Here is a 7722-nt window from a genome sequence, read left to right as displayed (position 1 = left end):
AATTATTAGTTTGGTTTGGCCTACTAGATTAGTTTTTCTTGCCATGGGAGAAGTGCTTAGCTTTGGGTTCAATCTTGCGATGTCCTTTCCCAGTGAAAGAAGGGGCAGCAAGGCACATATTTTATTGTTGCCATCGAGGATAACAAGATGGGGTTTTAATCATATTGCATGAATTTATCCCTCTACATCATGTCATCTTGCTTAAGGCGTTACTCTATTTTTAACTTAATACTCTAGATGCATGCTGATAGCGGTTGATGAGTGGAGTAATAGTAGTAGATGCAGGCAGGATTCGGTCTACTTGTCTCGGACGTGATGCCTATATACATGATCATACCTAGATATTCTCATAACTATGCGCAGTTCTGTCAATTGCTCAACAGTAATTTGTTCACCCACCGTAGAAATACTTATGCTCTTGAGAGAAGCCACTAGTGAAACCTATGGCCCCCGGATCTATTCTCATCATATCAATCTCCATCCCTTTATTATTGCTTTGCTTTTACCTTTACCTTTTACTTTTTGCTTTGCATCTCTATATCAAAAATACCAAAAATATTATCTATCATCTCTATCAGATCTCACTCTCGTAAGTGACCGTGAAGGGATTGACAACCCATAATCGCGTTGGTTGTGAGGAGCTATTGTTTTTGTGTAGGTACGAGGGACTTGCGCGTGGCCTCCTACTAGATTGATACCTTGGTTCTCAAAAACTGAGGGAAATACTTACGCTACTTTGCTGCATCATCCTCTCCTCTTCGGGAAATCCAATGCAGTGCTTAAGAGGTAGCAGCGGCCTCCCGGCGATCAACAAGGCCATCGTCGTCCTCTTGCCGAAGAAAGCAGGAGCGGTTGAAATCATGGATTTTAGGCCGGCCAGTCTTGTGCACGGGGCGCTCAAGATCTTTGACGAAGCTCTGGTTGTCAGGCTTGCAAGCGAACTGCCGTACCTCATGGGCATTCATCAGAGTGCATTCGTAGCAGGGAGGTCCTTACATGGCAATTTCATGGTCGTTCAGTGCACGGCCCAGCGCCTCCACGCTTTGCGTGACCCTTCCGTCATGTTGAAGCTTGACATATCCAAAGCTTTCGACTCAATTCAATGGCCATTCCTGCTTGAGGTGATGAGACAGATGGGTTTTGGGCGAAGATGGATCACTTGGATCTGTGGCATGCTTTCCACTTTGTCCACCAGAATCTTGGTCAATGGGAGACTGGACGATGCCATCTTCAACTGCCGTGGGCTCAGGCAAGGGGGGCCTATCTCTCCTATGCTCTTCATCTTATGCATGGAGCCACTTCACCGGCTATTCGCAAGAGCCATCGATACTAGCTTGCTAGCCCCATTAGCACGCTCTGGCCTCAAATAAAGACTCTCCATGTTCGCCGATGATGTCATGGTTTTTCTCAAGCCAAAACCTCATGAGATCTCAGCGTGCTCGTCGATCCTCGACATGTTTGGACACGCTTCTAGGCTGCATGTGAACCTTGCCAAGACGGCAACCCTTCCCATCCGGTGCACACGCGAGGAAATGCAACTCGTCCGCGATATGCTTGGTTGCTCAACGGCCAAGTTCCCGTGCAAATACCTTGGCCTTCCCCTCACCATCAGGAAGCAAACATCAGTGCAATTTCGTGGACTCGTGGACCAGCTCGCCGCGATGCTGCCACATTGGAAGGCAGCAACTCTACCAAAGAGCAGAAGGCTCCTTCTCATCCAATCAGTCCTCACAGCGATACCCATCCATTCAATGTTAGCTCTGGGGCTGCCACCCAAAACGCTCGCAGCAATGACCAAAATCTGTCAAAGTTTTCTGTGGAGCGGCAAGGCGGAGGCAGGAGGAGGTGCATGTGAAGTCGCCTGGGACGTCGTCTGCAATCCAAAGTGGGCAGGTGGCCTTAGCGTGTTGGACTTGCGTTGGATGAATGTAGCTTTGCAGACAAAGTGGATCTGGTTGCAAAAGACAGACACCTCCAGGCCTTGGGCGGAGTTTGCCATTCCCGTGCCCAAGGAGTCAAGCCTACTTGAAAGAACATGCGGTGCCCCCATGTTTGGTTTTCGTAATTGATGACAATCTCTATGGACTAATGGTTGCCTTGAGTTATATTTGAAGGTTTTGTCCATAGGCTTTTCTTGGAGTACATGTGTTGATTTCAAGGAGAGTTTGTGTCGACCAAGGTGTTATTCAAGGAATTATCCAAAGATTGGTCATGTGAGAGTTGAGCTTATTGCAAGCATGTCTTGAAGAAGAAGATTGTGTGATCATTCATGTCTACCTTCAAGACATCATCCAAATGAAGAGAATTGGAAAGGTTCAAGGTTGATCAAGACTAAGTTAAAGAGTGAATCAAGTTGATCAACCCACAAAGCGTAGAAGATGTACCGAGAGGGATCAAGTGATCCCATGGTATGGTAAGCATTGTCAATTACGCTTTGTGTACTAACCCATGGACTTCGTGAGGATTCTTTGTGGGGTTAGGTTGCGGTGTGCAAGTTCAAGTGGAGCATCACGAAGAGATCAAATGCTTGAAGCTTGCCGTCCTTTGTGGTGACAATGGACTTGTGAAGATGTGCGGAAGAGTGGCTCACCCATAGTGGGGTATGGGGGAGCAATCAACTAGTCTTCATCGAGCCAACACAATCAAGAAAGTTGGTCCAACTTGAGGGAGTCAAGATCGTCATCATCTAGCTCAAGTGGACCATGTGCAAGGCAAAGGTTTGCCCTTGATAGGTTTTCTATTTTACCGGTCTCATGGTGGTAGTTGGGAGACCGGGTTATAGGATCGATTGTCGTACTATCAAGGGGGGCTCTCGATGAGTAGCTTGATCGTATCGTTCGTAGAGAGCTCAAACCATTGCATCCTTGCATCATCTTTCTTGGTTCTTGTTTGGTTCTCTTTGTGAGTCTTAGAGCTTATGGTCATCTTGATGACAAGCTTGAGTTCATCGAAAACGGAGTTCACATGCTTCTTCTCTGATGTTTTCGATGTTGGAGGTTTTGCCGGTTCTTCTCGGTTGGAGGTTTCTCTCCTCGGTCGCTGTTTTGATGCTACTCGTCGTCTTGTTTCCAACAAGCTTGAGTTTGCTCAATTCGGAGCACATATGCAGAAGTTATGGCAGTTCTTGTTTTCTTGGAAGTGGTTTTTGTCTGGTCCCAGCGGTAGTACCGCGTGCCCCAGCAGTAGTACCGCTTGGAGCTCTCAGCCGTTGTACCGCTGCTTCCGGGTGGTGGTACCGCCAACTTGCTCAGCAAAGTCTTGGGCGGTTGTTCCGGCCAGGCACCGCCCAAGTACCGGTCAGGCCTATGTTTTGATGCGGTACTCGGGCGGTGGTGGCCCGGTTGGTCCGGTCGTACCGGTACCACCGGTGTCCGGAGCGGTTCTACCGCTCAGGACTTAGCCGCTCGAGCGCTCAAGGCCATGTGGTTGCACCGGCCCGGTACCGCTCGACTACCGCACTCAGGGGTGACTCCATTCTGTTACTATGCGGTGGTTGAGCGATGGCTGGACGGTTGGTCCGGTTGTTCTTCTCAACTGGTGCTACCGCCTGGTCGCCCGGTTGTACCGCTTGGTAGGGTTCTGCACGTATACTGTGAGTCCCGGTTGTACCGGGACCAGGGGCGGTAGTACCGCTCGTGTGCGGGCTGAGCACATAACGGTTGGATTTCCCCCCTCCTATAAAAGGGGGTCTTCTTCTCCAATGAATCTTATCCTTTGAGCTCGTGTTCATCCCCCATTGTTGACCTTCTTTGAGCTTGCTAACTCTCAATCCCTCCATGGATTCTTGCTAGTTTTTGAGGGAAAAGAGAGAGGAGATCTAGATCCACATTTCCACCAATCACTTTCTCCTCTATGTGAGGGGAACCCCTTGGATCTAGATCTTGGAGTTCTTGGTGTTCTCCTTCTTGTTCTTCCTCTCATTTTCCTCCCTAGCATTAGTTGCTCCGGAGGGATTTGAGAGAGAAGGACTTGGGCACTCCGTGTGCCCTTGCCATTGCATTTGGTGCCTCGGTTTGAGTTCTCCACGGTGATACGTGGAAGTGAAGTTTGAGAAGCTTATTACTCTTGGGTGTTTGGGCACCCTAGAGCTTGTTCCTCTTGGGTGCCTTGGCGCCCTAGACGGTTGGTGTTGTTCGGAGCTAAATCATTGTGGTGTAAAGCTCCGGGCAAGCGTCGGGGTCTCCAATTAGGTTGTGGAGATCGCCCCGAGCAATTTGACGGGTACCGGTGACCGCCCCCAAGGGTTGCCAAAGTGTACGGGTTCGGTGACCGCCCCCAAGGGTTGCCATTTGTACGGGTTCGGTGACCGCCCTCAAGGGTCCCTTAGTGGAATCACGGCATCTTGCATTGTGCGAGGGCGTGAGGAGATTACGGTGGCCCTAGTGGCTTCTTGGGGAGCATTGTGCCTCCACACCGCTCCAAACGGAGATTAGCATCCACAAGGGTATGAACTTCGGGATACATCGTCGTCTCTGCGTGCCTCGGTTATCTCTTACCCGAGCTCTTTACTTATGCACTTTACTTTGTGGTAGCCATATTGTTTCTTGTCATATATCTTGTTATCACATAGTTGCTTATCTTGATTAGCATAAGTTGTTGGTGCACATAGGTGAGCCTAGTTGTTTTAGGTTTTGTGCTTGACAAATTAACCGCTAGGTTTATTCCGCATTTGTTCAAGCCTAAATCGTAATTATTTTAAAACGCCTATTCACCCCCCCCCCTCTAGGCGACATCCACGATCTTTCACTACTCTTCCCGGCGGCAGCGCGCGTGCACCTTGGTGATGGCAAGAGCACTTTGTTTTGGGAGGATCGATGGCTTATGGGATCCCGCATCCAAGAGCTTGCGCCACGTCTCTATGACCGCATCCCGGCGCGTGTGAAGAAGTAGAGAACCGTCTACGAAGCCATAGCCTCTGATGCTTGGGCGCGTGACATTGGGCCGGCCATTGACCACACCACCTTGGAGCAATTCTTATCCCTTTGGCCCGCGGTGGTGGCCACCCGCCTGAACGAGCACGATAGCGACACTATTACCTGGGCTTGGAGCAAGAAGGGGCACTTTTCGGCCAGCTCGGCTTACCAGGCCAAGTTTTGGGGTCTCCAGGTTTCACCCACGGCCTCGCTCTCCCGGGACTCGCGAGCGCCGCTCAGATGCAGGTTCTTTTCCTGGCTAGCCATTAAGGAGAGGTGCTGGACCTCAGACCGGCTGGGAAGGCGAGGATTGCCACACCAGGACGCATGCCCGCTGTGCGATCAGCACGATGAAACGATAAACCACCTGCTTCTGCACTTCGTCTTCGTCCGACAAGTGTGGACTCAAGTCTTGCCCGCGCTGGGCTTGGGGCATGCTGAGCCTCGCCAGGAGGAGACGCTATCGGACTGGTACGTACACAGCGGGCTAGATAGGCTGACCAAGAAGCGAGCAAGGCCGAGGCGCGCGACTTGCTTACTAGTCCTCTGGGAGGTGTGGAAGCACCAGAACGACGTTGTGTTCAATGGCAGGACTCCGTGTCTCAGAGACTTGTGGCGGAAAATTGCTAGCGAATACGAGCTATGGAAAGACGCGGGACTGCCCCGCAACGATGATGATATGCACGAGGGCATTGAGGCAGCTCTAAGGTGGGCGCAGGGCGAGTAGTCAAATAGTGTGCCGGGTAGAGTAAGGTGGAGTTGGCGTGGGTGTCATGTAGTCGTGCCCTGTAAAACTATTTTGGGTTCCTTCCCCCCTCCTTCTCTTAATAGATGATACGCACACTCGTGCATATTCGAGAGAAAGATATGGAAAACGCTTCGCTAGGGCTTCCTGGCTATGGCGATCAGAAGGCGGTCGCCTTGCCGCCGCCGCCGTCGGACCTAACTCCGGGGGCGGGTGGCTCGCTTGCCACATGCTGGCCTCGGCCGCATGATGGTCTTGCTGCGGCTCTGTCCGCCCTTGCCTCGCACGGCCTCCAAGGTCAGAGCAGGCCCGCTGTTCTCTCTACCCTATCGTGCCCTAGGAGGAGTTCTGGAGGTACACGAAGCAAGGCTTCAAAACCATTGGGAATCTCTCACACCTACGCCAAGCAAGATGGGAACTCAGAGTATATAGATCCAGAGAGGAGGGATCCGGCAAGGCACCAGAAGCCTTGTAAGCCACCAGATCGTCTTTCCCTAATCAGCAAGCCGCTGCCGTAGAAGGAACCGGTGTCCGTGTTGGCGTTGCTAGCGCAGGATGAGGGCCAGCGGCGAATCTAGAAAGAAAATGAAGGGTTGTAGGACCTTGACGTAGATGTGTCTAGAGGGGGGGTGATTAGACACTTAGTGCTAAAGTTGCAGTTTTTAAGCTTTTTCGGTTTAAGTGGAGTTTAGGCACAATTTCAACATTCATAATACATATCAAGCAAGCATGCAAAGAGTATATGAGCAGCGGAAAGTAAAGCATGCATCTTGCAAGAATGTAAAGGGAAGGGTTTGGAGAATTCAAACGCAATTGGAGACACGGATGTTTTTGGCGTGGTTCGGATAGGTGGTGCTATCCTACATCCACGTTGATGGAGACTTCAACCCACGAAGGGTAACGGTTGCGCGAGTCCACGGAGGGCTCTACCCACGAAGGGTCCACGAAGAAGCAACCTTGTCTATCCCATCATGGTCGTCGCCCACGAAGGACTTGCCTCACTAGCGGTAGATCTTGACGAAGTAGGCGATCTCCTTGCCCTTACAAACTCCTTGGTTCAACTCCACAATCTTGTCGGAGGCTCCCAAGTGATACCTAGCCAATCTAGGAGACACCATTCTCCAAGAAGTAACAAATGGTGTGTTGATGATGAACTCCTTGCTCTTGTGCTTCAAATGATAGTCTCCCCAACACTCAACTCTCTTTCATGGGATTTGGATCTGGTGGAAAGAAGATTTGAGTGGAAAGCAACTTGGGGAAGGCTAGAGATCAAGATTCATATGGTAGGAATGGAATATCTTGGCCTCAACACATGAGTAGGTAGTTCTCTCTCAGAAATAGGATGCTGGAAGTGTAGGCTTAGTCTGATGGCTCTCTCCACGAATGAAGGGGAGGTGGAGGGGTATATATAGCCTCCACACAAAATCTAACCGTTACACACAATTTACCAATCTCGGTGGGACCGAATCAACAAACTCGGTCGGGCCGATTTAGTAAACCTAGTGACCGTTAGGGTTTTCGGTGGGACCGATATGCAACTCGGTAGGACCGATATGATTAGGGTTAGGGCATAACGTAATCTCGGTGAGACCGATTACACAAACTCGGTGAGACCGATTTGGTAATAAGCTAACCAGAGAGTTGGTCAGGCAAACTCGATGGGACCGATTACACAACCTCGGTGGGACCGATTTTGGTAATGAGTTAACCAGAGAGTTTTCATTGTAATCTCGGTAGTACCGATTGCCTAAACTCGGTGAGACCGATTTTGGTAATGGACATACACAGTGAGATTACAATCCCATCTCGGTGAGACCGAGATCCCTTTCGGTGAAACCAATTTGCTAGGGTTTGGCAGTGGCTATGACATGTGAAACTCGGTGGCGCCGGATAGAAAGAATCGGTAGGGCCGAGTTTGACTTTAGGTTTAGGTCATATGTGGAAGTGGGAAAGTAGCTGAGGGTTTTGGAGCATATCACCAAGCACATGAAGCAAGAGGCTCATTAAGCAACACCTCATCCCTCCTTGATAGTATTGGCTTTTCCTATAGACTCAATGTGATCT

Source organism: Triticum aestivum, chromosome 4A (genome assembly GCF_018294505.1).
Source record: "Triticum aestivum cultivar Chinese Spring chromosome 4A, IWGSC CS RefSeq v2.1, whole genome shotgun sequence".
NCBI lineage: Eukaryota > Viridiplantae > Streptophyta > Magnoliopsida > Poales > Poaceae > Triticum > Triticum aestivum.
Note: the sequence above shows the minus strand (reverse complement) of the source record.